This window comes from Macrobrachium nipponense, chromosome 47 (assembly GCF_015104395.2).
Source record: "Macrobrachium nipponense isolate FS-2020 chromosome 47, ASM1510439v2, whole genome shotgun sequence".
In the NCBI taxonomy this organism is placed as follows: domain Eukaryota; kingdom Metazoa; phylum Arthropoda; class Malacostraca; order Decapoda; family Palaemonidae; genus Macrobrachium; species Macrobrachium nipponense.
In genome coordinates this window covers 15,668,711-15,692,484 of record NC_087222.1, presented here as the reverse complement: position 1 = coordinate 15,692,484, position 23,774 = coordinate 15,668,711, and the positions used below count along the sequence as shown (strand labels likewise).

The window sequence follows — 23,774 nt, the reverse complement described above, 5'->3', positions numbered from 1 at the left end:
TGAATGAGCGCAGCAACGGATTAGATGAGTCCTCATTCTTTGTCAGGAATACGAGAGAGAAGGAACATACCACATCCCCTGTGAAAATCCGATCCTTTTATCTATAGCTCGGATTTTGCTAACACACTTTGCTTTTGCCAAAACCACTAAGAAAATAGTTTTCCTCATTAGATCCCTGACAGAAGAGACTGAAGAGGTTTGCAAGGTGGCCATGAAATCCATTTCAATACCACATCTAATTTTCAAGAAATGAAATCAGAACTAACTTGTTTCATGACATCAAAAGACTTAATAAGGTCACTTAAATCTTGATTTGATGACAAATCTAGTCCTCTATATTTTAAAACTGAAGTAAACATAGCTCTATAGTAGCCCTTGATCGTAGATGTTGATAACTTCCTGGACTTCTTCAAGTAAAGAAGGAAGTCAACTATTTGACTTACAGCTGTTTCAGAAGAGGACATTGTGTGTCTGTTACACCACTCTCTGAAGGTAGACCACTTAGATTGATATAATTTATTAGATGAAGGTCGTCTGCATTGGGCAATAGCCTTTGCAACTTTAGAACATCCCTATGATCTTAAACAAGGTGCCCGACTGTCTGTACCCTGTCAGAGCCAGAGCGGACAATCCTAGATGGGACCTCTAAAAATGTGGTTGTCTGAAAAGACACGGTTTTTGAGGTAGGAGTCTGGGGAAGTCGACTAATAGTTGCATCAAGTCTGGGAACCACCCTTTCCCTGGCCAAAAGGAGGCCACTGGAGTCATTGTTACATTCTGGTGAAAGTTTAACTTTTTTATGACCTACCTGATCATACCAAAGGGAGGGAAGGCGTAGAGATCCAAACTGCTCCAGTCTTGCAACATCGCATCCGTCCTCCAGGCGAGAGGGTCCAGGATTGGAGAACAGAATCTTGGGAGTCTGTGGTGTTTTGAAGTCGCAAAGAGGTCTATGGAAGTTGGCCCTACAGCCTCCAAAGGTCCTTGCACACCAGTTGCTCCAAAGTCCACTCCAATGGAAGGAGCTGATTCTGGCGACTTGGGCTGTCCACTAGGACATTCAATTAGGGAGGAAAAGGCTTGCAATCCTAGAAAAATCGCCCTTAACTCTTTTACATTTATGTGGGAAATTCTGAACTCTTCTGGCCACATTCCTGACACCTCCCTGTTCCCCAGATGAGCTCCCCAACCTAGGTTTTAGGCATTGGAATACAAGGCTAGGTCTCGGCTCAATGGGAGGAGAGACTTCCAGTTTGATTTCTGATGTTATTGGGAACACAAATGAATCTGTGAAGTTTTCTTGTTCCCATTAGCTTTTAGAAAGAATTGCAGTGGCCTCATGTGGAGTCTCCCTAGCTTCACAAACTTTTCGACTGAGGCCAGTGTTCCCAGAAGGCTCCTCTATTGAGCCACTGAGAACTCCTGAAGGGACAGGAGCCATCTGATGCAAAGGTGATAAGAATCATTCCCAAATAAAGAATCCTTTGAGTGGGAATGATCTGAGACTTCTCGGTGTTCATCAAAATACCTATTTTCTTTGTAAGATGGAGAGTTTTTGACAGATCCTCCATGCATTTGTCCTTTGACTGAGCTAGCTCTGAGTAGCCAGTCGTCTAAATAATACATACACAGATGTCTTGTATGTCAAACTGAACTCACTCCCAGACAGATGAACTGTCAATGAAAACTATAAACAACCTCTGTTATACTAACGATATGGTTCTAATTTCCCCATCAGTGCAAAGTCTACAACAACTCATCGACACTTGCCACCAATATGCAGAGGAATTTGATATCTTATACAACGAAACCAAGATCCAGTGCACGTTGCTGCTCCTGAGATCACTTAAGCATATATATTGCAGAATCACAAATTTTCCTCATAAATCATCTGCTGGAATTTGTGCACAAATTTCCGTATTTAGGTCACATTATCTCGGACGACCTAAAAGGTACAGCAGACATTGAACAGAGGCGTCGTAAACTATGTGCAACTGGAAAAATGATTGCAAGAAGTTTGCTCTCTGTCACTAAGACGTGAAACTGTTGCTCTTCTGCTACAGTATTTATGGAGGTTCCCACTGGACAGCACCAGAGTGCCAGAGTGAGAAACGGCAGCAATTCGCTTATACAAAGCATCCTAAGGAGTGAAGCAAGAAGATATAAATTGTGGGAAAGATGGGAAAATGAAGCGTTTGTTCTCTAAATGAATTATTCTCTGTCTTGGCAAGGTGTCTTCTGCAGAATCTGTCATTATTATTATATTTATATGGCTACTGTTATTGCTGATATTTTACTTTTTCATTAATACTGTGAATATTATCAAATTAAAGTTTTTCTACATTCAACTTTTGTATTTAGCCCTCTGGACCTGACTCCTGTAACCACCTAAGATCTCTAGCGGGAATTCAAGTTATATAATCTGTGCACTAACTATTATAACTCTCAATGCATTTTTTTCTCCAATATTATTGCTGTTATTATCATTATTATGATTACTATCTTTTATACTATTTCAGCAATGGGGTGGATATTGCAGTTTATTAATTTTTTATCATATTATCTCATGTATCTAGATTGTATATGTTAGTGTCTATATTTTGTATATTCCATGTAAATGGCCCTGAGTTGAAATAAAGGATATCATTATTATTTACAGTATTATCATCATTATTATTATTTTTATTATTATTTACTCCCATCAGATGAAGCCACTTTGCCAGCGGAGTCAGTATGCGAGTAAAGACCAGCGGCACTGTTTACAGGCCAAAGCATAATGCCTGGAATTGGAGTAAATTTCCTTGAAAAACAAAACGGAGAAACGTTCTGGAATCTGGATGGACAGGGATGTGAAAATACGCATCCTTTATGTCCAAGGTCACCATCCAGTCCCCCTGATGGATGGCAGACATCATCGACTGATGATTTCCATGTGGAATTTCGTCTTGAGGACGAAATGATTCAAAGCGCTTACATCCAAAACTGGCTTCCAGCCCCTCGATGATTTTGGGACTACGAAGAGTCTGTTGTAAAACCCTTCTGAGTATTGATCTTCTACTACTTCTACTACTCCTTTGCAAAGCAGTAAGTCTACCTCCCAATTGAGGGTTGTAAACTTCTCTGATTTTTGCCAAGAGGGCGGGTAAAAATATCAGCGATTTGACCAAATGTGGGCCTGCTTTAAAGGGAATGACATAACCTTGCTGCAACACCTTGACTACCTAAGGTTCCCTTCCTCTCAGACTCCATTCCCTCCAAAAAAAGCCAACCTGGCTCCTACAAGGGCACAAAGGACACGCTCCTCACTTCTTACTTGCAGTCTTGTAGGTTGTCTTTTGATAGACCTGGTTGGAGGTTGCAGGTTAATATCCCCGGGGTCTTTGCTGGCTTCTCTGTCTTGCCCCACGAAAAGCCTGGGATTGGAGAAGAGAAAAAGACCTTGGGATGTTTCGATGATTGCACCAAAAGATCATTGGTCCACTTTTTCTGCAGCGATGACAAAATCTGTTGCACTAAATCTTACAGGAACAGGTGCTTCTTGTCCAGCAGGGCAAAAAGTAATGCAGACTTCTGTGTTGTAGTCATGCTTTTGGTAGTGAAGGAACACCACAACTCCCTCTTCTTCAGGATACACAACGAGAAAAGAGATGCTAACTCTGCCAATCTGTCTCTAATAGGCTTGCCCCCACACAACAAGACCCCCAACAAGTCTTCTGTGACGTCTTCAGCAATCATTGGGCCATCTATCTTCATTGCTAATGCCCCAATTGTCAAATCTTAGAAGCTATATACTTCTAAAACTTTGAATAGTCTCCTAGTAAGGTGATTCATTCCTATGGACGAGAGCATGACTTTAGCCGATGGAAAACCAGGATGCCTAGTAAGGTCAACGAGGCCCGAAAAGTCACTCTGGGAGGAGGCAGATACTCCCAGAGAAGATGTTCCCTAGCACCATGAATTTGGTAACTCTTCTTTATCAACTTGCATGGAGGGGAAAGCAAAAGAAGCTTTTCCCATCTCTCCCTTCAGAGCTAACCAGAAGTCCACGTCTCTCCAAACCATCTTCGTTGATGAAGAGAGAACTAACTTGGGTAAGGCCAAACAGTCTGAAGCGGGTTTCCTAATGAGGAAAGTCGAAGTTGGGGATACTGGAGTCGCAGGATAGAAAAAATCTGGAAAGTTGTTGAGAAAATATCTCAACAACATGGAAAAGGAAGACGAAGGAGACGCGTCCTGTTCCTCCTCCTCCTCGTCCTCATCCGAAGAGATAGGCGATAATCATCCAACTGTTGTTTAAGTGGAGTGAGCGAAGAATCGGGAGCTGAAGAATACGACTGAGAGTGAGGCAAAACTGCCTCAGCTGTTGGGGAAGATGGGTGCATAGCAACTGGTGCCAAATGTTCAGCCGAACAAGAGCGCCACACAGCTTCAGGAGCCCTATGTCCAGGACTCCGAGGTAAATCCAGGACAGCTCAGGATTTCGAGGCCGACGAAACTTGTCCAGAAGAATCCGTCTTACATTTAGCAGACACATACTGATGATCCATGCAAGGGAACGACTCCGGGCTGACCCAGGCAGAATGAGGGAGAGGAGCCGATGAAGCAGGAGGCGACATCACGTAGCTGCCCGAAGGTTGCAGACTGAAAACGTCCTCTTCAGTCCTCTTAGAAGGAGGAGGAGACTTATCCACATCCTTGGACTGTCTCTTGTGGGGGCATGAAACATCTTGAAAGCGCTCATGACAACTCTTGTTGGGAGTCGTGCCATCTGATTCCGACAGATCATGAACACCAAAAGAGACCCCTTTCCAGCAGCGCTCTGTCAACAGCTGGGATTTGCCAGCAGGTTCAACTGAGGGGGCAAATGCCACCAGTCTCCCTTAGACCTCTGGTATGTCTTCTCCCCGGTGCGGGGGAGCAGGACGGTGACGTTCGTCCAGGAGCACCGGTGGGCCGAAAATGTAAAGGACCTCAGGTTTGTATAGTTAGAAAAAATACAATTTACTTTTGAAAATTGTGATTTGTTTTTACACGTAATACAAACCATCAGTCCTTTACATAAGGAAGACTCTCTGAATGGTGGGAGGAATCTGGTAGTCTTGTGAACAAACTGATGTTCGCCCAACCAAGATTCCCACCCAGGTCATAAGACCAAAATGGGGGGGGGGGGGGTAAAATGGGGGGGGGGGGGGGGGGGGGGGGATCTTGCCTCTGTCCAGTTGATCAAAGTATGAGAACTGTGAGACCAATGGCCAGACCTCTGGACCAATTCATGAGAGGGAGACAAGTGTAGCCTCTTATGAATAGCAAACGAACTTATAGTCTGAAGCAAGAAGACAAATATACAAGTATTGGGTTTGTTAGGGAGGGGACGGATATTTGCTTCTATACCCTAATGAAAGGATGGAGCTTAGAAGAGAGGAGAATGAAGGAGGAAGAGAAGCCAGTCACACTCTCATTCACACCCAGTCATATGGTTACACAAGGCGAGATGCAACTTTGTCCAGTTAGAGGAGCTGGGTAAGCTAAACAACTTGTTGAGCAGCCACCATGGGTCCCAAGGAAAAGGTATCCAAGGACCTATGAGCAATATCCCAAAGGTAGAAGGAGGTGAAGGTGGTCTGGTTGAACCAAACCCCTGCGTTCAGTTACTGTGGAACCAACAAGTTCTTGTGTGTTCTCTGGGACGAAAGGTACCAGTGTCGAGCCTCCCTTCGAAGAGATACACTTTCCTGATCACCTCACGAAGCCAAAAAGAGATAGTGTTCTTGGACACCTCTTTCTTGGTCACCCACGTGCTAACGAAGAGGCATTGACACTCAGGCCAGAGATGGTGAGTTCTCTTCAGATAGGGCTGTAGCACTCTAATGGGACAAAATAGCATCTCGTCTGGGTCATTACCACAAAAGCCCTCTAGGGAGGGGATCGTCAAGGACTCGAATCTATCGTCAAGGACCATCTGAGTCTTCGCTACAAAATCTGGGATGAAATCAAGCATAAGAGAGACCAGGAAGCTCACTACTCTCTTCGCTGATGCTAGGGCCAACAAAAAGACAGTCTTGAGGGTCAGATCCCTGTCTGATGACTCTCAGAGAAGATCGTAGGGTTCACGAGTCAAGCTCCTCAATATGAGAGTCCCATCCCACTCAGGGGGCCTCAGTTCTCTGAGTGGGCAAGACCTCTCGAAGCTCCTCATAAGAAGAGATAATTCCATAGAAGAGGGAATAATCACTCCTCGCAGTTTCAGGACCAAGGCCAAAGCAGACCTGTAGCCCTTAACTGCTGAGACAGAGAGGAGCTTCTCTCAGCGAAGAAAGACTAGGAAGGCTGTGCCACAAGGGAATCTCTCACGGTGCCTCAGAGAGAAGAGCCAACAGATCAGGATACCAAATGGCCTGCAGCCATTTTGGAGCCACCAGGATCATCTGAAGATTGCTGGTGACCAGCACTCTATTGATCACCTTACAAATCAAACAGAACGGGGGACAGGCGTAGACTTCGAGGTTGTCTCACAGATGTTGGAGCATGTCCTCTGCAGCTGCCCATGGGTCCTGCACGATGGAGAAGAAAACGGAATTTTTCTCTTGTGCCGGGTGGCAAACAGATCCACCACTGGAGGACCCCATAGGTTGAACAGCCTTTCTGCCACGTCTGGGTGTAGAAACCATTTGGTCCCTATCACCTGATTCTGGAGGCTGAGCTTGTCTGCCACTACATTAATTTTGCCTGGAATGTATCTGGCTGACAACTCTACCAATTGCGCTGCAACCCACTCGTGCACCTGCACTGTCAACTGATGCGACGCAAGAAACACTAGGCCCCCCCGTTTGTTGACATAAGCCACCACTGTGGTGGTGTTACTCATCAACACCATGGAGTGCCCCATCACTATCCCGGAACTCTTGGAGGGCTAAGAAAGATGCCTTCAGTTCCAGAACATTGATATGAAGGTGCTTGTCGTATCGATTCCACCCAGCAACAGTCCATTCCTATGACCCAATGACGACTCTGGGCCCAGTGACCTGGTTATACGGTTTTGGACAGCATCCCTCCTCCTAAGAACAAGGTTGGCCCACAGGTTTGTAGTCTGGTGGGCCAGACTGACAAAGCCTTCCAAAAGCTGAGTCTTCTTCGGGAACTATTGGTCCTGAAGGAGAGACTTTGGAGGCTGTGAGGGACCACAGATCCAGCCAGGAGATGGCCTGGAAAGCTGCCATAGTGGTAGCCTCCAAGGGTGTGTTGGGCCAAGTGAACAATCTTGTCTCGGGACAAGAGAGTACATTTAGGGCCAACAGATCGGACGAGCTGCTTCCCCCTCCTGTACCTCGACAAAGGCGATTCTACTTGCCCTCAGAGAACCCTTTGCCGAACCAAACAATTTGACCCAGAGCTAGTACGGCTTGCCTCTGCAGCACCTTCTGTCGAAGAACCTTTGGTTTATGCAGCATGAGGCAAGCCAGGAGTTAGCTGTACTAGCTCCGGGTCAACCTGTTTGGTCGGCGAAGGGTTCTCCGAGGGCAAGTGGAATTGCCTCTGTCGAGGTTGAGGAGGGGGATGCAGCTTGTCTGTTCTGTTGGCCCTAAGTGTACTCTCTTGCCCCAAGACAAGATTGTTCACCTGGCCCAACAACAAACCTTTGGACAAGGGAGACCAAAGTAACCCCACAGAAGCTCTGAGTTCCTTCTTGACACCAGAACGACTCTAACTGCGAAGACTGGTCAGAGGGAGCTACCATCAATCGTTCCCCTAGGTCATTCTGCTGATGAATCAGCGCAATGACCTCCGCAAAAGACCTCTGAATCTCTGGAGTGACTGCGTCTTGAGGGGAGGGACCATCAAGTCCTTCCATGGTGAGTCCCTCCCTCGATCCTCTTCCTTCAAAGGGAAGAGCCTCGACAGACCCCCCATGATCTCCTCAAGCCACTTTAGCGTATGACCTCTTGGGTCCTAAGACCGAACCAGGAACATACACTCTTATGGCCGAACAGTGAGGAGAACACTCCCCACGGTTCCCCCTCATCGCGTCTCTCCTCCCGGCGTAGCCCAAGGAAGTTGAAGGGACAGGTGAGGAAGATCCGACACTCCCGCTCGGTCTGCTAGCAGAACTAGCAGATGGAGCGGGCCATGAACGATCACCAACTCGCGGTGATGATCGGCTAACGGATCTAGAGGAGTGTTCTCCACGGGGAGAAGTGCTCCTCCAAGGACAGTAGCGACGCTCTCTCACGTCAGAGGAAGACCTTTTCGATGCCTGGACCGTATGGTCACATACATGTGACCGTTGATCGGGTGAAGAATAGCATTTAACACTGACGAAAGTGGGTACCATCCCCACGATGCGTCACAGTCTCCGACGAAAAGGCCGAAAGCTTTCGAGAGGACTGAATGGGGGACTTCTTACTGGTTTCACAGCGTGCATGGTCTGGTGGAATTGTCATGTCACCCCTGGGAGCCAAGCGATCACTAGGTGAGCGATCGTCAGCAAGGCATAAGACAACTGGACGACTTACCTCTTCCTCCGCATCATGCCCGAGTCGTGACGGTGAGCGGAATCAGTATCACCTGCTCTACCTGCACGCTCACCTGTAGATGAGCGTGCACTCAGGAAAACTAACTTGTGGACAAGAACCTGAGACAGTCCCAGTACTAGAGGCAGAAACTCTAGGACTAAGTACAGAAGAACAAACCATAACATGAACTTCTGTGGTCCCTGCCCTGTGCACCCATGGGGGCGGCGAGGCAGTTCCCGTTCCTGAAGGAATGGGAGGACCAGCAGAAGGCCCACATGTCTCACCAGATCTGCTAGACGGACCTTTAGAAGCCACGGAACGCGACTTCTGGGGTCGTGGGTGTGAGACAGGCTTTTTCTTCTTCTTTTCTTCTTTGGCGGGGGAGCCTCAGAAGATGTGGAGGAGGCGGCAGACAATGATTTCTTCTTGGTCAACTTCCTCAGAACAGCAGTCAGATCCTACATCAAGGGTGCCACTGACGCGGCTGTCGAAACAGCAGGCTCCAGTGCAGTATGGACCGCGGGCATCGATGCCACAGCAGCACTTGCACGGTCAGGAACTGGTACAGCAACAGGCATGGGAACAGAGATGGCCAGAAGAACTAGTGGGGGCAGTGTTTGGGGTCTATACACCAGATGAGGCAGTGTCGCATACACAGGCATTGACAGTCATCGTCATCCCCGCACTCACTGCAGGAGTCACAGGAGCTGATGAAAAATGATCCATCAGCCCCTGAAGAGAAGGAGTGCCAGGCAAATTCAACTTCACCCATGCCTATTGTAAATCCCCGACCACAGAAACAGACACACCTGAGGGAGCAAAAGTCAGGTTAGTGGTGGGAACTCCTGTTCCATTTGGGGGAGAAAGATCCCCTCCAGAGCAAGATCCCCTCCGGAGCGAACAGAAGCTCCTGAATACAGGCCCTGGTCGGCATGCCTCCCCCCTCTTCTATGCTCGACGAATCGAACGGAGACATTTCCCCCGAAAGGGAAACAGTGAGATGGGGAAGTTTACATGGATGGAGAAAGGAAGACAAAGGATTAGCCACCAACAGAGTCAACGGGGGCATGTAGTGTTCCGACAAAGCTTTGGAAGACTTCCCCCGAGATCGCTTCCTCCCCTTGTATCTCCCCCACTGCTCTGCCGACCAAGAGATACATGTATCACAAGTATTATGTAGAGAACACTCATGCCCTCGGCATTTTACACAAAGGATGTCAGTCCGCCACCCCCCCCCCCCCCCCCCCCCCCCCCCCCCTCCCTTCCAGGGCAAATGCATTGCAAGAATGGAGGGCGACAAGGCTTATCTGAGTTTTGGGTTTGCATGCTAAAAGCAAACAACAAAACACAATCATTCACAAAGACACAACAAAGAAAGGTCTCACAATTCTCGATGACAGAGAGAGCAGAGAGCCTGTCTGCACACAATGCTGGCCAAACACAAAGTGGAATGTTTACATCTGGTCAGGCGGTACTTCCGACTAATGAACAAGCCGTTACTGCCTAACTACCTTGTTATTCTCAGATGACTGATTTCCAGTCAATGCTGAAAGTAATTCCTTATGTTAAGGATCGAGGGCTTGTATTTCGTGTAGGAACAAACTTAGGATCTACTCTAAGCCAAGAGGGAGGATAATGAGGCTGAAATGGACAGTAGGATAAAAGCTGTGTTGGGAAGTGGAGAGAGGTAGCTGGAGTAGCATGTGATAAGAAAGTTCCAAACAAGTTAAAAGTCAAGATAAGACAAGTGTTAATGCATGGATCAGAAACATGGGCTCTAAGAAGAAAACAGGAAGTAAAGCTTGAGAGAAAAGAGATGAGAAAGCTGAGGTGAATTATGGGAATATCACTGGCTGAGATTTTGGAAAATGATGAAATAAGAAAAAGGGCAGGCATACTAAAGATGACAGAGGTGATAAGAGAGACACGATTGAGATAGTACAGGCATGTGTTGAGGATGGGGAGGGAGTGAAGAGGGCTTGGGAAGAGCCTGTTGGAGGAAGAATATCGAGAGGGAGACAGAATTAGATGGCGAGATAAAATGAAGGAAGATATGGAAGGAAGAGGTTTGGTGGAGGATGATTTCTTTAATAAGAGGCAGTGGAGAAGGTGCATCAGGCAACTGACCCCTAAATGTAGGGATAACGGTGGGAAAGATCCTTCTTGAAGTCTCTTTTCAGCATTGGAGACAAGAATCTTTCAAAGAAAATGGAGGCTATTTTGTAAAGGTCTGAGAACCTAAGAATCATGGCAGTTACATGAGAGGATCAATTCAAGGTTGAAGTGGCAAAGGAGATATGTGCTTTTCAGTGGGTGGAAAAAAGACTGTGATCTAAAAAATCTCGATGGTGTGGACAAGAGATGAGAAGCAGCTGACTAGAAATAACCTAAGTGGACAAAGCAGAAAAAGGACTAGCATGAAGGTTCTTTTATATCGTGGAGAAAAACCATAAATGAACACCAAACTCTAAATGAAGCCTCCACTAGCATTTAATTCACAGAGAAATCAAGTGACACAATACAACACCTTTTGGCTTATCAACTTGCTCGACGTTTTTATTTACTACTCATTTGTTGCTGGCACCAAGACTAATACCTAGAGACTTTATGACATGGACAAAATAAGGATTCTCTGAATATAAATGTTTATGTAAGATTTCAGATGCAGAAGACTAGGTTTCAGCAGACCCTGGCCCCATTTAACGCTATCAGTTATTAAGCCTTGGCAGGCCCCATCTACCCATGAGCTACATCTGTGAAAAGCAATATTATGCTTCACACATTGTTTGATAAATTACTAATCAAAATGTTATTCTCACTCTGGTGTCATTTCTAATCAGATTATTTGTACTTTTTGTTATGTTGACATTTAAAACAATGCCTCTGTAACAAGGTGAAAACTGCCAAAAATTTAAGTCAGTGCATTGTGAATAACTGACAGACTGGCTTTTGAACAATGTGTTTGTGTCAAAAAATTACTAAAGATTCAACAAGCCTTATATCAGATACTACATATAATTTGCCATTCTCTCTAACTGCAATTACTTTACTTTTATATCACTTACCTAGAGTATATTGTTGAGGAAAATTAACTGGATGCTAAAGAAAACATGTTCCTTCACAGATTATCAGAGATCATCCATAACACAACAGGATATCTGTGGAAAAGAAATGTGATCTCCATCAGCACATATATGTTTTTGCACATGCAACTTCCCCGGCAGATATATACTTAGCTATAGTCTCCGACGTTCCCGACAGAAATTCAAATTTCGCAGCACACGCTACAGGTAGGTCAGGTGATCTACCCTCCCGCCACTGGATGGCGGGACTAGGAACCATTCCCGTTTTCTAATCAGATTTTCTCTGTCGCTGGTTCCAACAACACCGTTGTTGGTTCCTCCTGACCTGATTTTCTTATTTTGTTTGCCGTTGATCTTCTGGACAGTATTTTGGTGAAGTATTGGATCGTTGGTTTGGCATACGCTATTGTGGATTGTTTTTGGATTATGCTTTTGGATTTTTCTTATAATGTCAGACTCTGGTAGTGTATATAGAGTATGTGTGATGGTAGGTTGTAAGGTAAGGCTACCAAAAGGTTCGGTAGACCCTCACACTGTATGCATGAGGTGTCGGGGGAATGAATGTACTATTAATAATCCTTGTACTGAGTGTGAAGGACTGAATGAAGAAGGATGGAATTCTCTCTCTTCTTATTTGAGGAAGCTTGAGAAAGATAGGATTAGGAAGGCTTCGTCTAGAAGCGCCAGTAGGCCTCGTTCCAAAGAGCCAGTTGAGGGCACATTAATTCCTAACCCAAACGTAGTTCTAGCATCCTCTCCTACAGTTTCAGCCCCTTCTCCCTTCACCGAACCTGCGGATTCGTCTTTGGAGATGGCTAATATGAAAGCCGCTCTTCGCAGGATGGAGCTTCAAGTGCTTGCTTTACAAAGTAAGAGTGATGTGATAAGTGAGTGCAGTGTTTCCAGTGCAGTGGAGGGGGCGTCTGATCGGCTCCTCAATGCTCCCAGGTCTAAACCTCTTTCAAACTCCCAGGCCCAGTGGAAGAGGAATGTCAAAAACCGTAAGGAGGTCGTGGAGAATCCCCACTGATCAGGCGTCCCTTCGGCAGGTTCTGTAGTTTCGTCCCAGACTGCCATGGATCGCCGTAGTAAAGGCATCATTAAAAAGTGCTTTTCTTCTTTGGACTTGGCTTCTCCTCGACGCCGATGGAGTTCGGCTGAGGAATCTCGTCCCTTGAAGAGAGCCTGGAAGGCTCCCAGCAGTATGTTGGACTCCAGCTTGGAACGCTTTCCAGAGGAGTCCCCTGTAGACAGGAAGAGAGCCAGGAGAGCCCCAGTCAGTCCTGCTCCTTGTACAGCTCTTCCTTCCGCTTCTAAGCCTCTTTCGCCGCCTTCAGAGGACGATCAAGAGACAACTACCAAACGATTCCTGGTAAACCTGCAGGAACTACTTTCGTCGCTGATGGGCGCTCTGGTTAGCGACCCTCCCCGCAAAAAGGATGTTGTGCTCCCGGTTAAGAAGTCTAGGCTCCCTCCTCGCAAGAGGAGTGCATCTCGGGACAGGAGCCCTTCACCAAGAAGGGCTCGCCTGACAGACGCTCTACACCTGTTAGGCTATCCCCTCCTCCCAAACGATCTTCGCAAAAGGGAAGCTCTCCTCACAGGTACACCTCTCCCAGTAGGCCCTTGGCTTCGAGTAGGACCGCAGCGTCTGCCAAGCTCTCGGCGCCAGCCAGGCACCAGGCACCAGCCACGCTCTCGTCCTCCAGCAGGCGCGATTCTCCACGCAGGCGCTCCTCCCCTAGTAGGCTCTCGTCGCCGACCAGGCGCTTGGCGCCATCCAGGCGATCTTCGCCATCCAGGCACTCTCCTTCCGGCAGCCGCGACTCGCCGGAAAGGCATTTGGGGCCTAGTAGGTGCTCTTCTGCAGAGAGAAACGATTCTCCGACCAGACGTCCTTCTCCCGCCAAACTCTCGTCCTCATCTCGACATGTCTCCTTTCAGACCTGCAGAGGAGGTAGTCGCTTCACATGGACGTCCTTGTGTTACCCTGAAAGAAAACTTCGAAGAAGTATCGGAAGAGGAAGCCCCAAGAGTAGCAGCTCTTTCTGACTACAAGATCTTAGCAGACCTGCTGGTACAGGAGTTCGGCGATGCTCTTAGCCCAGCTGCTCCTCCCTCTCCTCAGTCTCTTTTCTCAAGCACGAAGACTTCGAAGAGCTCCTCCTTCCTAAAAATGCGACCTACCATTTCGATGAAGAAAGCACTGCAATCCGTGGGCGATTGGCTTAAGTCTAAGGAAGAGTCGGGCAGAACAGTTTTTTCCTGTCCTCCCTCCAAGCTCTCTGGCAGGCAAGGGATATGGTACGAGACGGGAGAGCCAATGGGGTTGGGACTCCCCTCATCAGCCGAGGCGGACTTCTCTACCTTAGTGGATTCCACAAGAAGGCATTCCCTCCCGACGGCCAAGACAACATGGGGAATGACGGAACTGGATCACTTCCTCAAGGGACTCTTCAGAGTATTAGAAGTATTAACTTTTTAGATTGGTCCCTTGGGGCACTGGCCAGGAAGACTTTGGATCCAGAGTTTTTGGGATCTGAAGAACTCACACATTCTGTCCTGCATGGTAAGGCAGTCAGGGACGGATCGGGGAAGTTGGCCTCTCTTTTCGGGGCTGGTATATTGAAGAGAGCAGTCTATAGCTCTTTCCTTACCAGATTCGTTTCTCAGGTCCAGAGGGCGTCATTGCTCTACGCCCTTCTGTCTAACCAGTTGTTCCCCAACAAATTGGTTAAGGATATCTCTCACTCCCTGGCAGAAAAGGCTTCTCAAGACCTGTTGGCCCAGTCTGCAAGGAGGACTAGACCAGCTGTTTCCTCCATCAGGAAGGAGAAGCTTCCTTCTCAAGCGCCCTTTTGAGGGGGCCCTTCACAAAGACCCACTGCCAGAGGAAAATATCAGGACAAACGTGGTAGATCCTCTATCAGGCCCTTCAAAAGGGCTAAATAGAGTTCAAGTCCTCCAGACTTCTGTAGGTGCCAGGCTTCTCGAGTTCGTAGAAGCCTGGGCACAGAGAGGAGCGGACAACTGGTCCCTCTCGATCTTAAGAAAAGGATATCTCATCCCCTTCATGGAAAGACCTCCCTTAACTTCAACCCCGAGGGAACTGGCAGCCAATTACAAAGACCCCGCTATGCGACAAACCTTTCTTCTGATGGTAGATCAGATGCTGGAGAAGGGAGCCATAGAACCAGTCCAGGATCCCCACTCCCAAGGATTCTACAATCGCCTGTTCCTCGTGCCGAAAGCCTCGGGGGGGTGGAGACCGGTTCTGGACGTAAGCGCTCTGAATCGCTTTGTAGAGAGAGGAAGTTCTCCATGGAGACAACCTCTTCGGTTCTTGCTGCTGTCCGTCCGGGAGATTGGATGGTTTCCCTGGACCTTCAGGATGCGTACTTCCATGTACTGATACATCAATCCTCCAGGAAGTACCTAAGATTTATGATACAAGGAAGGATCTTTCAATTCAGGGCTTTGTGCTTCGGTCTGTCGACGGCTCCACAAGTATTCACGGGGCTTATGAAAAATGTAGCCAGATGGTTGCATCTGGAAGGGGTGAGAATATCTCTGTATCTGGACGACTGGCTTATTCGGGCCAAGTCGGAGACCCAATGTCTGAGGACATGCATTTGACTTTACGAATGGCCCAGTCCCTTGGACTGATAATCAACCACGAAAAATCGCAGATGGTCCCCACCCAGAACATCATATATCTGGGGTTTCGGATGGATTCTCGGGGGTTTCTAGTGTCTCCATCCCCAGAAAGAATCGAACGGGGCATAGAGAAGGTGACGACCTTCTTAGAGAGAGAACGAAGCTCCGCGAGGGAGTGGCTGAGTCTGCTGGGGACACTTTCCTCGCTGGAACAGTTCTTCTCTCTGGGAAGCCTGCACTTGAGACCCCTACAATTTTATCTAAAACAGATGTGGGATCAAAGGTCAGGAGACCTTGTGGATTCCTTCCCGATCCTAACAGAGGTGAAAAAGGATCCGAGTTGGTGGCTTTCCCCACTCAGGAGAAACAAAGGCTTGTCTCTTTCAAAACCGAACCCGCGCCTAGTGTTGTTTTTCAGACGCGTCGGAGTCGGGATGGGGAGCAACACTAGGGGCGAAAGAAGTGTCAGGCACCTGGAAGGGGGACCAGGTGAACTGGCACATCAACAAGAAGGAGTTATTGGCAGTCTTTCTAGCTCTGAAAAGTATCGAGCCAGAAGTCAGAGGCTCGGTAGTCCAGATCAATTCGAACAACACCACGGCCCTAGCATACATCAGGAAGCAGGGAGGGACGCATTCCTTCTCCCTGTACGAGACAGCAAGAATCCTGCTACTTTGGGCAGAGGAAAGAAATATTACGCTTCTCACCAGATTCGTTCAGGGGGAGAAAAACGTAAGGGCGGACCTACTGAGCAGGAGAAATCAAGTCCTACCCACAGAATGGACTCTCCATCTAGACGTTTGCCAGATGTTGTGGAACCTCTGGGGCAGACCTCACATAGACCTGTTTGCCACGAATTGGAACAAGAGACTGGACAACTTTTGCTCTTCCATTTCGGATCCAAGGGCGATAGCCATAGACGCTCTACTTCTGGACTGGGCAGGAGTAGACGCCTACGCGTTTCCCCCATTCAAACTCGTAGGGGAAGTAATGAGAAAGTTCGTCTCCTCAACAGGAACAAAACTTATTCTGGTCGCTCCGTTTTGACCCGCTCAGGATTGGTTCACAGAGGTTCTGGAATGGACGGTGGACTTCCCCAGATCTCTTCCACTCAGGAGAGATCTGCTCAGACAACCCCACTTCGACAGGTTTCACAAAAACCTTCCCGCTCTCTGCCTGACTGCATTCAGACTATCGAAAGATTCGTCAGAGCGAGAGGCTTTTCGCGCAAAGCTGCTAGCACGATCGCCAAAGTCCGCAGGTCATCAACCTTGCAAGTTTACCAATCGAAATGGGAAGTCTTCAGGAGATGGTGTAGGTCGAAGAAGCTATCCTCATCCAATACCTCTGTGACCGTGATTGCCGACTTCCTTCTCTTTTTAAGAGAGGAATGTAACCTAGCTGTGTCTACGATTAAGGGGTATCGTAGTATGCTATCCTCAGTTTTCAGGAACAGAGATCTGAGAATTGCGGAGGATAAAGATCTGCATGACCTGATCAGATCTTTTGAAACTACCAAGAGAAAGTGCTCTAGACCTCCTAGTTGGAACCTGGATGTAGTCTTGAAATTCTTGGTATCAAAAAGGTTCGAACCTCCTCAACAGGCGTCCTTCAGGGATCTGACGAAAGTCTCTGTTTCTTTTAGCTCTGGCAACTGCTAAGAGAGTCAGCGAGTTGCAAGCGCTGGATGCGAGAGTATGGTTTAAAGGGGATTCGGCAATCTTCTCCTTTAAACTATTATTCTTAGCAAAAAATGAGAATCCCTCGAAACCATGGCCTAGAAGTTTCGAAGTAAAGAGAGGCAGAGAGATCCCTGTGCCCTGTCAGGATCCTTAAATTTTACCTAGATAGAAAAAAGAAACTAAAGGGAAGCCTGGACAGTCTCTGGTGTTCTGTCAGGGACCCTAGTAGACCCATCTCTAAAAACGCTCTAGCATTCTTTTTGAGAAGCATCATTACAGAAGCGCATGCGACGTGCGATGAAGAACAATTTAAACACCTGATAGTGAAATCGCATGAAGTAAGGGCCGTTGCGACATCTCTGGCGTTTCAGAAAAACATGTCTCTGAGCGACATTCTGGCCTCTACTTACTGGAGATGCAACTCAGTATTTGCATCTCACTACTTAAGAGATGTAAGAGTTACTTATGATAAGTGCTTTTCGTTGGGGCTCTACGTATCTGCAGATTCGGTGCTAGGACAGGGAGCTAAGACTATTCCTTGTTAGGTTAGTTAGTTATATTTTAATTTGGTGGTGTGTTTTTATTGTTGTTTGAAAGAAGGTTTGGGGAACCTCTTTCAATCGTAGTTCTAACACGGGTTAGAAATGGTCAGGTGGTCGGGATTGGTTTTGTGCTCCTTGATTATACTGCAGACAAGGATTTGGTCATGTAAGTGGATTAGCCCCCATTGACCAAGATCCTAACACAGTTCTGTCATGTAAGTGGGAAGCCCCATTGACAAGATCCAGAAGAGTTTTCGGCCATAGGTCACTATCTCACTGAAACTCTTGAGGCAAAGCAGACTCATAGACAGTCCATGAAGTCTTCTGCCCAATCAGGTAAGAACCAAGGTCGTTGACCTACAACTGCGTTGTTTCTGTTTTTATTTTATACTATTTAGCTGTCTCTTGCCCTCCACCAAGGGTGCCAATCAGCTAAGTGTATATCTGACAGGAAAGTTCATGTACAAAAATGATATTGTTATGATACAATGAAGTTTTGTACATACTTACCCGGCAGATATATACGATTAATGGCCTGCCCAGCCTCCCCTCAGGAGACAAGTGGGAAGAGAAAATCTGATTAGAAAACGGGAATTGTTCCTAGTCCCGCCACCCAGCGGCAGGAGGGTAGATCACCTGACCTACCTGTAGTGTGTGCCGCGAAATTTGAATTTCTGTCGCGAACGTCGGAGACTATAGCTAAGTATATATCTGCCGGGTAAGTATGTACAAAACTTTATTGTATCATAACAATATCATTTTCTATACACAATACAGTAGCAATGAGACTGTATACTAAGCACTTGCAGACTTAATGGATATGTTAGAATAATGCAGAGCAAAACATGTGTGAACAAATCTAATGTTTCTGGGTACTTCCACATTAATATAAACTAAAAATATGACATTTTAAAATTTGTTACTTTCACAAAAACATTACTAAATAGAAATTATTGCAGAACTAGTCTAAAGATTTATTTGCAAAGGTTTGCATATATATACACCACTTAAAAAAGAAAGTACAATAATCCTGCAAGTAGATATATAAAGTAGCATTCTAGGTTTAGTTATAATCTAGTGCAAAATAAAAAAATTACTAATTTAAGTAATTTTTATTTTTCCTAACATACAAACCTGAGGTTTTTACAAATGGAAATATTTTCAGCAGAGCTAGAAACTGGTATCCAATACAATCATACCCCTACATATGAAAGTCCCTACATATGAAAATAATTCTGGTTGCGAAAGGGTAAAGTTCGAGATTTGCCCGGGCTGCCGAGAACAATTTCGCCAACTCAGTAGACTCGCCACCATCCTCCCACTCTCCCATTGGTTCCTGATGTTAGTTACCACTGTAAGATCCTGCTCTCCTATTGGTCAGCATCTATCCCATCATGCATCTATGTAAAGGAGTTCCTCGACCATTTCGTTTCGGCAGCGTTATCGTACACACACGGAATTCGTTCGTTCATGTAAAATTCGTTAGTGATTTTGCTTTCGTTGTACTGTATGTTACTTTATCGTGTTGTGTGTGAACTTAATTACTTACGTTATTAGCCATGGGTCCCAAGAATGTTGCTGAAGTTCACGGAAAGAAGAGGATGCTTTCTATGGAAACGAAGATGGAGATAATCATTTGCTTATGTATTTTGTAAAGTTTAGTGTTAATGTTTTCTGCCAATTTTTAATGTGTTTCATAAAGTTAAGTGTTTATGTTTTCTGCCATTTGTCCTCCTCCTCTGTCGCCACTTTCGGGCATCACCTCACTCGAAAGGTAACATTCCACATTTTACTACATATGTATGTACATGTATGTACAGTATTTCTTGTACCCTGTACAGTAATACACTTTATTTACAGGTACAGTAAAGGTATCGGCTCTCTCCAGTCAGGTGCACACTCAGCCCCACCCAGATGACGGGCACGTTCGTGTGACGGACTGGTCTCGGTGGCGGCAAACGTTTCGCCTGCCATACGAGAGTTTCGTAACCTTCCTCGGGAAAGCCTTTTCTCCAGACGATAACACACTCCTATACTTGCGGAGCGGCCATCACCACAGGTTGATGGCTACCTGTGACTCGCTTCTCCTGCTAGTTCTGCTAGCAAGGCGAACTAGACCATCCAGTCTTCCTCCCCTATTCTCTCTGCTTCCTATGGCTATGCTGGGAGGGGTGAGGTGAATAGGAGGGATCCTGCAGAGTGCTCTCCATAGGATTCAGCGTAGGGGGACTACATTCCTGAAGGGACCTTAGGGTCCCACCAGAAGTATGTCCACGTCATAGAGGAAGGTTCTTATGTTAAGATTGGAGACTGTCTCCATGGCTTTTTCTGTCCGTTGAACGGATTTCAATTTGCAGTCCCTATGGGTTCTTGCTTTTTGGGAACCTCAATTGTATATTCTATTGAATTGTACTCTCACTCCAGTCTTAAATGCTCGCATCAAAGACTGGTTTTTGTCCCCGTTCCTCCTCGATTTCTACGGGAGTTGAGGAGGGGCCCCACCAAGATAATGGTTTGACGAAATTCGGGAGTCTCGCTGAGCGCTTGAAATTCTTTGGAACTTCTAGAACTCTCCAAGTGTTTTGGTCTTCTACGATCTGCAAACACTTGGACGAGACGAGAATTCCTGATAATTGTTACTACAATAACTGGGAATCTCACTGAATGCCCGAATTCCTTGGAATTTCTGGCATTATCAGAGAGCTATGGTTTTTCTGTAATTTCCAAACACTCGAGTGAGACCGACATTCCCAGTAATTGTTACTATGAAAATCGGGAGTCTCGCTAAGCCATGAAATTCCTTGAAATTTCTAGCATTCGCAGGGGGATTTGGTTTTCTGAGATTTCCAAACACTCAAGTCTAGGAATGTGTTATCGTCTGGAGAAAAGGCTTTCCCAAGGAAGGTTACGAAACTCTCGTATGGCAGGCGAAACGTTTGCCGCCACCGAGACCAGTCCGTCACACGAACGTGACCGTCGTCTGGGTGGGGCGGAGCGTGCACCTGACTGGAGAGAGCCGATACCGTCCTACGATGCGTTCAAGTCCTCATTAAGGCTGAAACCTCTCAAGAGGACCAAATGGTGGAGCCCCTACCGCGGGACTGTCAGGTCAACCCTGGGAACCGAGCAACCCCCGCAAGAGCGATCATCAGCAAGGCACAAGTCACCTGAGTGATTCGCTCCTTTCTTCTGCTCTGTGCCCGAGTCATGATGGTGAGCAGACTCAGTGTTACAGACTCTGGATGCGTGCAAATCCGAAGATTTACGTGCACTCAGGGACTTGCAAATGAGCACCCAACACAGAACTAGTCATAAGGGCAGAACCTCTAGGACTAGCAGCAGAAGTGTGAACTGAAGTTTGCACTTCTACGGCTCCCGACACGCTAGGCCCCGGGGACAGTGTGACGGTTCCCATTCCTGAAGGAACGGGAGAGCCTGCGGAAGACCCAACTGAGGAAGCAGACCTTTAGAAGTCCTGTGACGAGACTTGGGGGGGGGGGGGGGGAGACTACCTTCTCCTTCTTCGGCAGGGAGCCTTAGAAGTCGAAGGGATGGAGACTGATGAAAAATATGATGATTCTGAAGAGGAAGATGACGACAATTGATGAGCTCTCTTCCTCTTCGACTTCTTCAAATTCTGCAAGACTTCTTCTACAGGATGAGGTAATTTACCAGTAGGAATAGAGTTAATAATCACAGGGTAGCGGTGAAGGCTTTGTCCAGCGATGTAACTCCAGGATAGCAGTGGTAAATCAATATGATTTCCAGCAAGGATCAGTACACACACTTGAGGACCAATATCACAGCATGATATGCATCACAGGTACAATTCCAAAGTTAGGACAACCAACACGAAGAGATATCCAACCATCATCCAAGGGCACCGCCCTCCGAAATGAGAGGAGATCCTCCAAAATGCAACACCACACGCCCCCTCTTTTACCCTTGTCCGATAGCTAGTGAAAGGATGAAAGAGAAGAGCAATTACCAGAAGAAAACAAAGGACAAAAATGATATTGTTAAGATACAATAAAGTTTGTTCATACTTACCTGGCAGATATATATAATCAAAGTACCCGCCCACCTCCCCTCAGGTGACAGTGGGAATAGAAAATCTGGATAGAAAATGGGAATGGTTCCTGACTCCCGCCTCCCAGCGGTGGGAATGGGTACTAACCACCTGGCCGACCACTGTGTGTGCAGGGAGTTTTGAAATTCTGTCGGACTTTGGAGAAATACAGCTATATATATATCTGCCAGGTAAGTATGAACAAACTTTATTGTATCTTAACAATATCATTTTGTTCATGAAACTTACCCAGCAGATATATATATAGCTGAATCCCAACTTTGAAGGTAGGGAGAGACAGAAAAGGATTTTGGAAACACATTACATGCAGATGATTGACATCTTGGTTCCTTACCTGTTAGCATAGTTGACTTCGTGATTACTGTCACCCAAGTCTGCTATTGCTTTACTAGAGTCTCCAGCAAGGTAGTGACCTATATAGCTGGTGATTTCTAGATGATCTGTCAACGGGAGCGTGACCACAATGTGACTAGACCATTTTGACCATACTATGAGGGCAACGAAGCAAAAAACCACCACCTGACCAGCCTAACAAATTTAATTCCCACATTACTTAGGCTAAAGGAAAGGAAGTCCAGCTCAGGCGGACGACCTTACAACCATAAATCAATATAAACCTTTAAAAAAAAAAACTCACCTACCCATTTTCTACAGGGTAGGATGAGTGCTACTTCAGGGTAGGATGAGTGTCTGCGGCGACGTATGGTCCAAGCGCATAACAGTTCTCGTATGTCGTCTTCACATTCCGCAGGTAGTGTGAAGTGAACACCGAGTTGCTGCGCCAAAAAGTGGCACTCAGAATGTCATTGAGTGCCATATTCTTTTGGAAGGCTACTGAGGTAGATATAGCCCTCACTTCGTGGGCATTCACTTTCAACAGCTTAATATCACTGTCTTCGCAAGATGAATTCACCTGTCTAATGGTGTCCCTCAAGAAGAATGCCAGAGCATTCTTCGACATAGGTAACTCTGGTCTCTTGACCGAACACCATAAGTTGTTAGAAGGACCTCGACATTCCTTCGTTTTCCGCAAATAAATCTTTAGAGCCCTGACAGGACACAGGACTCTCTCTGGCTCTCGTCCAATGATTTCCGCCATACCCTTAATCTAAACTTTTGGGCCAAGGGTTGGACGGATTCTCATTTTTAGCTAGAAACGTCAGGCTTAATGAGCAGACTGCATTATGCCCCTTAAATCCAATATGCTTGCTAAAAGCTTGAATTTCGCTAACCCTCTTCGCCGTCGCCAGAGCGGTTAGGAAAACAGTTTTCTTAGTAAGATCTCTTAACGATGCATTTTGAAGCGGTTCAAACCGACTGGACATTAGGAATTTAAGGACTACGTCCAAATTCCAAGATGGTAATTTAGGTTGAGGAATCTTTGTAGTTTCGAAAGACCTTAATAGATCATGAATATCTTTGTCATTTGCCAAATCAATTCCTCTATGTCTAAAGACTACAGGTAGCACACTTCTGTAGCCTTTGATTGTCGAGACCGCAAGCTTCAAGTCGTTCTTCAGGTAAAATAAAAAGTCCGCTATTTGGCTCACAGAGGTCGTGGTAGAGGAAATGCCCTTCCTTCTGCATCAACTCCTAAACGTAGCCCACTTTGATTGGTACACTGCAAGAGTGGAAGCCCTTCTTGCATTGGCAATAGCTCTTGCCACAGGTCTTGAAAAACCTCTTGCTCTGGCCAACTTTTTGATAGTCTGAATGCAGTCAGACTCAGAGCGGGGAGGTTTTTGTGGTACCTCTCGAAGTGGGGCTGTTTGAGTAGATCTGTCCTCGAAGGCAGTATCCTCGGGAAGTCTACTACGATGGACATGACCTCTGTGAACCATTCTTTTGTCGGCCAGTAAGGGGCGATTAACGTCATTCTCGTCCCTTCTGAAGTCTCAAATTTTCTCATCACTTCTCCCAGGATCTTGAACGGGTGAAAGGCGTACAGATCCATCCCTGTCCAGTCCCAGAGAAGGGCATCTATTGCTATTGCTCCCGGGTCGAGCACCGGGGAGCAGTACAGTGGAAGCCTCTTTGTTCTTGATGTCGCAAAGACGTCTACTAGAGGACGTCCCCACAACTTCCACAGCTCTTGGCACACCTCCTGATGTAGAATCCACTCGGTCAGCAGCAGTTGATCTTGCCGACTGAGGAGATCCGCACGGACGTTCTCCACGCCTGCAACGAATCTCGTCAGAATCGTTACGTTT

General features: G+C 46.5%; 2 long non-coding RNA genes across 2 annotated transcripts in view; one reads left to right on the top strand and one right to left on the bottom strand.

Annotated features, from left to right (window-relative positions):
• LOC135204732 (uncharacterized) overlaps window positions 1–23,774 on the top strand; it is a 267,367-nt gene that overhangs the window by 40,681 nt on the left and 202,912 nt on the right. The window lies entirely within an intron of this gene.
• Window positions 1–23,774, bottom strand: part of LOC135204731 (uncharacterized) — a 442,014-nt gene that overhangs the window by 356,527 nt on the left and 61,713 nt on the right. The window contains exon 2 of the long non-coding RNA XR_010312317.1: window positions 11,576–11,668. This is a non-coding gene — a long non-coding RNA (uncharacterized LOC135204731). The remainder of the gene's footprint in view (window positions 1–11,575; window positions 11,669–23,774) is intronic.